The following is a 9,171-nucleotide window of genomic DNA, read 5'->3' on the forward strand; positions in this document are numbered from 1 at the left end:
CGATGTAGACTATTAACCTTATGTTGTAATTTATTTTACAACAGTTGAAACTGAATATAAACCTGCATGACTAATCAATGTACTAGTAAGTGAAATTGTTGTACTCACTGTAGTGCAAACAAAACGGTACCGCTGTCAACCGAACTGACTGTGATAGGTTACTGTTATTTATCAGGGAAAAACACAAATATTTATAAACTTGTCAAGTATTTGAGTGTTTATTTCAGCTATGCAATACCTGTCTGAGGCTTTTTGTTACATATATACGTATTTAAAATTATCAATTTATTTAATTTATCCGTTATTACTGATTATTGATAATATGGGGAAAACAATATCATAGATCAAACAGCTGGTATAGAGATGAATAAAACAAGTCGTATCGAATGAAATTGTTTCTTTTCCCTATTTTAACGGAGAGGAGAAAAGAGGGACGAAAGATACCAAAGGGACAGTCAAACTCACAATTCGAAAATAAACTGACAACGCCATGGCTATAAATGAAAAATACAAACAGACAAACAATAGTACACATGACACAACATAGAAAACTAAAGAATAAGCAACACGAACCCCACCAAAAACTAGAGGTGATCTCAGGTGCTCCGGAAGGGTAAGCAGATCCTGCTCCACATGTGGAACTCGTCGTGTTGCTTATGTGATATCAAATCCGGTAAATAGTCTAATTCGGTAGGTCACATTCATGAAAGAGAAGGGAATCCACTCATATCCGATAAATATTAGAACATAAATTATATTAATTCTATAATGATATTGATAATATGTCTTAATATTAAAACATATATAAAAATTTTAGGTATTTATAATTTGTCGCGGTTTAAGTAATAACTATGACGATTTAACCTTGAATGAATGATGTGTGAATGCAAATTACATTTACTAGTAACTTGTGGAGGTTAATTCAATTGTAAATGGGGAAAACGGGAATAGAAAAATAAACAGTTTATATATATTAGTGGTATAAAGTACTGTTTAATAATTCATAAGGGGCCCACAAACAAGTACAATATACCTATAAAAGCAGCTAGTATCAGGCTAGAATTATATAACAGTTGGACCAAATATTCTGAACATGTTTTTTTCGTATGAAACAAATTTTTTAACCCTACCCTCAGTGGAGACAATATTACAAAATATTTTTCCAATTTATACCTAATATTATGATAGGCAGCACTGAATATTTCGCTGCAATCTATTGACGGTTAAGGACTAAAATTTAGAAACCTGTTTTCCGAATCCAATTTAAACTATTATCTTTCCCTCTGACACTATGATGTCTAACAGAATCCCAGGGTGGAATTGGGTTAGGGTTTTTTGTTACCTGGAATCATCTCGTGCAGACAGACTCATGCTAAATTCAAGAGATATGATGTATGTAATGAATACATGTACGCAGTTGGGTCTGAATTTGGACGTTTATTCTCATGTCTCGTTAAGTTGAGTGTCACGCTCTCCACATATTTAGTACAACTCTCAGTTTGATCCGTAGTTGGTCTGTAAAGAAGATCCACGTTATATGAACTCCAGTGGAAAGTTTGCAATCATACCACATCTTATTTTGGTGTAAATTAAAATCAGTATTGCTTAACCTCTCATATGTAACCATATACCGAAGAAAGGAGACTTTGAATTATATATAAACATGAAATCAATCAGTAATGTAAATTAAAGTTACTATTTGTGATTAACAAATATTATACTTTATTATGTATTTTAAAAGTAAAATATACTATTATATTATTAAAGCTCTTTTTATACACAAACAAATTCAAAAATCAAACAAGACGCATTCATAGAAAATATCATCACAGCCACTTAACAAAAACATTTATTATTGCATGTAAAATATGTTTTTGGGAAACATAAATTCACATTCAAAAGGTAACGAAACGGTTCATTTTTAGCCATGGCGTTGCCAGTTTATTTTCGATTTATGAGTTTGACTGTCCCCGTATCTTTCGTCCCTCTTTTTAAATAAAGTACTTCTCACAGCAAAATAAAACACACTCAAAACAAGATAAGTTGACGAGAATCTTGACAAAATAAAATTGAGAATGGAAATGGGGAATGTTACAAAGAGACAACAACCCGACCATATAGTACACAACAGCAAGCCGAAGGCCACCAATGGGTCTTCAACGTAGCGAGAAACTCCCTCAACTGGAGGCGTCCTAAAGCTGGCCTCTAACAAATATATATACTAGTTAATGATAATGGACGTCATACTAAACATGATCTAATTATACACAAAAAAACTAAAATTAAAAATAATACAAGACTAACAAAGGCTAGAGGCTCCTGACTTGGGACAGGCGCAAAAAAGCGGCGGGGTTAAACATGTTTTTTGAGATCTCAACCTCCCCTTATACCTCTAGCCAAAACCATATGTGAACTCAGTTGATCCGTTGTGTGTGTAGTTCCTGCTCTGCTTTTCCTTTAAGATTCCTCATATCACCGCAATTTAGAGTATCTGTCGACAATGAACCAATTAACACAATCATTGTAAATATTTTCTCCACCAAAAGACAACCTGGCCGCCTATATATATATAAACCCAATGTCGTTGAAAGAGGCGTTAAACGGAAAAGAGTTTAGATATAGAATGATTAAAGATCAATGCTCATGCTTAAAAACCTGGCATACGAATTGAATTGTGTTATATTGGAAGTTTTGGGATGGATTTTATACTTTCAAAACTAAGAAATTGCATCCTGTCAAAAATGAAATAATTCTATAAAAGGAATGTACGACAAGAACTAACTCACCATAAAAGACAACACCTTAAGATGATCAAAATATCTTGAACAAAACACATTTATCTATCTGGAGGTTTTAATACCATTGAATGGAAAAGGACAATGTTCAACAGAAATAATTTGATAGCGTATACGACCTAGATCTATTTATTTTTATCCATTTGGGACATTTGTAGATAAAAGAGGCAGTACATACCAAAGGGACAAAAATTATCCTTCACCAGTAAAACTTAATAAAACAGTTAATGGCTGAAATGTTTTAACAACTGAATGCTCAAATACACTACCATAAGACACACTCATGGGAATACTCCACAGACGTCAAACATGTAATGTAAAAAATTAACTTGACTTATATCTCATTATTGTGTTTGGTATAAAAATAGTATTTATTTATTACATGTACCTGTGAACTAGCTTTCAGTAACAACGATTAAACTAAGATCGGTACTTTGTGTTTTTTGTCTTCTTTTTTTCTCTCTCGTGCTTCCTGTCTATCTGATGGTTTAATTCTTTGCATCTAATTTCTATCATTTGGTATTATGTTGTGCTGTAACATAACTGTCTGCAAAGGATTGAACGCTCTTAGATATTTTAACCCAACAAATCTGTTGAATTTTAAGTTTGCTTTATTTTATATTTAGTCCTGTCGGGACATTTTCAAGATTAAAATACAAATGTAGGTCTGGTATTGGTTCATTTCTGAACGCTGTGCAGTGAATCTATAGTTGCTGTCGTTCTCATCCTTTGGTGCCAGTAGGAAAGAATTATACTGGTCTCAATGGCAATCATCACACAACACATCACAATTGTTTTATATTGCACATAAAAACATGAACAAGTGTCAACGTATCTATTCAACTCTTGAAGCACAGAAAATATGTAACAATATACACTCAAGCTGAAAATTTAAAAAAAAACATTTGAAACTACAAAAAAAGATACAACTCTCTTATAAATGAAAGAATTAATAAAGTATATGTAAATTAAACAGCAATCTGTCGTTATAAATCAGCAAATTGACGATTATCTAACATAAAGTTGACCAAACGCATTAGTTAAATTAAATTAAAAACATTAGAATGATAACATCTATCAACAAATCTAACAAACCAAAACGAAAAAATGTGAAGGAATATTATTAAACGCTTTACAATTAATATAACTGATAAAATCTAGATGCCAAATACTGCATTTATCAAAACCCTCCCATGTAACCATACTTCCATAATAAATCTTTATATTTCTGATGAAATTTAGTTTTAACCAATTCATATCAATATGTTGAAAGGTATTTGCTGATAAATGCTATTTTCTATAATTAACTGAGAATCAATGGAGAGTAAAAGAACTGACTCATTTTCCACTCAGACCTAATTAAAAGTATGTATAAAATAAGGAGGTATGATTGCCAATATAATTATGTTCTACAGAAAGCAGATTCTTTAAAAGGCATAAAACAGAACGGTTTGCCTTAATTTGCAGTTTATTGCATAGAGCACCGGATGTTTAGAGCTTTGGGGTGAATACTTATCCATTTTATTACATATATCTTGTATGCATTGAAAGGATATTCAATTTAGTAATACTTTCTTATACATTTTAGAAGGAATGACCTTTTAGGCTGGGAGAATATGATTTATTCAATAGTAATAATTGGCTTGGGACGAGCTTTCAGTAACTGCGAGTACTCTAAGTTTCTGTGCTTATACATTGTAAGTTTTGTTTGTACATCAGGGGTACCGATAAAGACAATACCCTCAAAAGAGAAAAAATAACTCATCGCAAAGACAGAATAGCCCAACAAAATAATTTGATAAAAAAACCATGTGAGTTTGTCCAATTCCCCGTTTCAGATTCTAATGCTTTCTTGGTAAATATTTTCAAAAGCGTACACCAAAAACGTGGTGATTTGTTTAAAACGCAATAAACAATGGAATTCCATTCCAAGAACGTTATTTTCATTTTGGTGTACGAACAATGAAATTACCAATAATCCTTTAGATTCAAAGATTGCGAATTGCAAGCGATTTTTATAATTCTCTTGATTTACTTCCTATGTTTTCATTTTCTGAATTGCTTCTTAATATTTCTCTTATATATGTAATACAGATCTGATTAGAATTATGTAATCATAAATTTGGTATTTGCATGTCTGAAATTTTATTGATTAATTATATTGTATCTTAGGAGAAGACGGGAGAGATCCGTTTGCGCCAAAAATACGTCCTTTTGCGCCACAACTTTTTTTCTCTAATGCTACGTTTGCGCCACCACAATCTAAGTTGAACTAACTTGTGTCTAATCCTTTTGTTATATTTTGAAAATATACAATGTTAGTATACTTCAAACATAACAAAACAGAAAAGATTTGTCACAAAGAAAACCAACCCAGATAACCCAAACAAGTGCAGTTAGAGAACATAACATAATAAGTTCAACGGTACAGAAAATGCAAAAACACAAAAATTAAATGGCAGGTAAGTTTCAAAAGAGACAAAAACATCATCTATTTCTTTTTGGATAACGAAGTTATGAGTGGTTTCATTGGAAAATTTGTGTAACAAAATATTAATAGCATTCATTTGGACCTTTGTTTTCCCTCAAATCCGTTACTAGCGTTGAATAGAATCCAAGCAAACCGATATTCCTAAGACTCGCTTGTTATACAATTATATATCTCAAAATATTAGCTACTCTTTGAGATTGACTGCATATTGATTGCTTTTTGTACAGTGGCACTGTCTGTCCCGGGACCTTTCAAAGCTTACTCGCAAAGTATGGGTTTGTTCATTATGTATAACCGCACAATGACATGTAGTTGCTCATTTACGACAAATTCCCAGACTTTGTTGTTGTGGATAGTTGCCTTCGTCAATCAAACCACAGTATTCTTATTTTTATTTTATTTTTTTTTAAGAAAAAAATAATACAAATGATATTATCGTGAACTATAATACATTCTTTTCATTGCAAGAAAAAATAATGAATAAAACTATATATCGATCATTTCATTCATGTAATGACAATTGGAAGAAACAAGCAAATAATCAATTCTTGATGTTTATTTTGACCTTCAACTGCTGAGATTATGAACAGGAATGAAAAAAAAGAGGATAAAGTTGTTAACATGTCAAGCGTTAAATCGATGGAAAAAGAGATTACTAACATAATGACAATTTAAAACGCTCCAAAAGATAATGAATGGATCTGCGCAGCATGTCGTTGATTTGTTTTAAGAGCATTGTCTCTTATAAAGTTCGATACAGATTAGTAACAGTCGAATGGAAGTATCCTGAAATGACTTTATAAGTCAACAATTACACATCTCATTGTTGAAGGTCGTACGGATGCCTGTAATATATTACATCCACTTCATTTGAACTTTAATGGATAATTGTATCATTGGCAATTATACGAAAACTCCTTATTTTTTATATCCACACATGATGGCAAATGCTGAAGCGTATTTTTATTTTTTTATATAAATTGTCTATACCTATTATAGAGTTGAAGAAAAGTCTACATATGCGATAGTTTGAACACAAAACGGGTATAGTTGCATAACTTAAAATTTTGTCCTTTAGGTGTTGAACTAATTTTTGTTCGATTAATTCATGAATTGTCTATAGACTAGGATGGTGCTCCAAAGCTTTAAAAATTGATAGATATTTGGCCCCATTTTGACTTTTAATGGTTTACTTTTTACAAGTTTTGAATTGGATAGAGAGTTGTTCCCTTTGCACTCATACCGCATCTCCTTATATCTGCTATTATTTGGATAGTGTTTATGTATTTTGATTAGGTTTTTCTTTTTTTTCTTTTGGTTATTTTCTCAATGATATAAACCCAAGATTTCTTTTATACGTATTTAGTGAAAAAACCTTACCTAGCAGACCTAATTTCGAATATCCAAGCATTAAAACAATGGGAGACAAGTGCGGACTCCTTAATGGAGTTACATATTTTATCAATCCCTATACTGTTTACTTGTTCAACTCCTGACGTTGCCTAAGTTGCACTTCTCCCTTTTCAAAATCTTTGATTCGTGTATATGATTTATAATATAATTTGTGAAGAAACAAAAGTAAGGTTACATTATTTGTGATTTTTCTTTGTATACGTATCCATTCATTCAACCACTGAACAAGAAAATATAAAAGCTTTTCTTTTTTACTTTTTTTTTTACATTAAATATTGATGCAGTGCATTGTTGACTAGTATGTCTTACTTTTCTTTTGCAATTTGATAATTGAGTTGCCACACACGTATTCAGATCAATCAAAAATAGATTAAACAATTAAAAACATTTTAAAAAAAGCCTATGACCTGTAAACTTGCACTTTGAAGTGAGACTTCGACGAACGTTTTACATAAATATGCCCCCAGTATTTTACCTTATTTTCAAAGGTTAATATTGTATACATTTAAGTACAAAAGCAATGACGATGTTGTTGCTCTTTACGCAACTAAAGAACTAGTATTTTGTTACGCCCTGCTAATTTTTGACGAGATAAAAATGTAATAAATTTAATACTATTTCTTATTGTTGTTTCTTTTCATATGCACATGTAGATTACACAATGCAAGTATAGGACAAATAAACTGCATTGAGGTAAGGTATGCATTTGTGCATCATGTAGTCCAAACATATTTTAACATTTATATTATCAGATTGTATACGTTATAGTTAAAATATTATGACAAGGCCTTCGTTATTCTAAGAAGCCAATAAATCGTTATTCTGAAGTTTTATTTATCAATAGCTTAAGATTTCGACCATAAAATCAAAATTAAGAGTTTAAATTCAAGTTAAATTGAATAATGCAAGTTAAAAAAAAAAAATTGTATGTCCTTGAATTCTTAAACACGCAGTTATTTGCCATTCGGAAATTTAATATAACCATCAGAATAAAATACAGATTTATGCAGAATTTATATACTAAGGATAAAAAATTCTGAAATAAATATGCTAGTTGCACCGAACGATCTCAAGACAATATCATTTACAGCAGTGTCAAGCAGTTTATTTTATTTATCTAGTACAGAAAATACAACAAAAGATGAGGTATCATTCTATTTGAGAGGTCAGAGCTTTTCTGGGGATGTTAAACAATGTTCAGTGCTCAGAAAAATACTCCAAAAAATATCATCCACTTATATAATTCATATGTAACTCGTTTTGTCAACAGAAACGGTGTGAGGGCTTTGTCGTCACTCGGCATTATTTATTTCGGTGTTATAATTCTTTTTCTCATAAATCATTAAATAATTTGCACCAAATTATTGCCATTGATCGAGTTAATTTTCTGAAAAAAGTTTTATTCTATATGCAGTAGGCTGACTTTGCATGAGTAGTTAAACGATCATCGGTTTTAGTTGCTTTCTGTAATATCCGCAAAACAGTCATTTATAAACACATTCATAATGACTTTTAAAAACTGTTAAACTGCTTATACACATAATACACATGTAACATTCATCATTATGCTATAAGAATTCGTCACCTACAATTTGTTCGCTACATATTTCATATGAAACATATGTTGTCATTAAATTTAGATATAATGTGCATGCAAAATTCTAGGTATTCTAGAAAGCAATTTATGAAGCAAACATAGTCTTGTATGTTTTATTTTAAATATAGATTCATATATATATATATATATATATATATATATATACAACTCGTCTAAACATCAACCCAACAATGTTAGATCAATTTGCTTTCGCAAATTTTTGGTTCTTTCCTCGCCGGGATTCGAACCCATGCTACTGTGATATCGTGACACCAAATCGCCTGCACTGCAGCCGTCCCGCTAGACCACACGACCACCTGGGCTCTCAAAAAAAGAGCTTTCGCTGGCCGTGTGTTACCTTTCTTCGTCAGTTTTAATCTAGCGGCGTACTACAGTACATGATATATAAGGCATGAAGATGTTATTGTTACAGATCAGCTAAATTATCTATAGTAAAGGATCCTACAAATTAATGTAATATGCAGTCACAGAAAATAATTATATTTATAAGTACGTCTAAGTCAGTGACAACTCTACAACAGATGTATCCATCGGATCGCCATCAATGATGGTGATACATGGCTGTGTACATAATGTATATACAACTCGTCTAAACATCAACCCAACAATGTTAGATCTGTAAATTTGCTTTCGTGTGTGTGTGTGTGTGTTTCGGAATTAAATGGGACGTTCATTCTCGCTGAACTTGTACAGATTTTGTTCAGGGGCCAGTTGAATCCCACCTCTGTATGAGGTATTCTCTCGCTGTATGTGAGATCCTTTGATGGCCTTGTGCTGGGTTTTATTTTGCACTTTGGTCTCTTTGGCACATTCCCGGATTCCATTCTCAATTCTATCCATGGATCAGAGTCCGC

This window comes from Mytilus edulis, chromosome 5, assembly GCF_963676685.1.
Source record: "Mytilus edulis chromosome 5, xbMytEdul2.2, whole genome shotgun sequence".
In the NCBI taxonomy this organism is placed as follows: domain Eukaryota; kingdom Metazoa; phylum Mollusca; class Bivalvia; order Mytilida; family Mytilidae; genus Mytilus; species Mytilus edulis.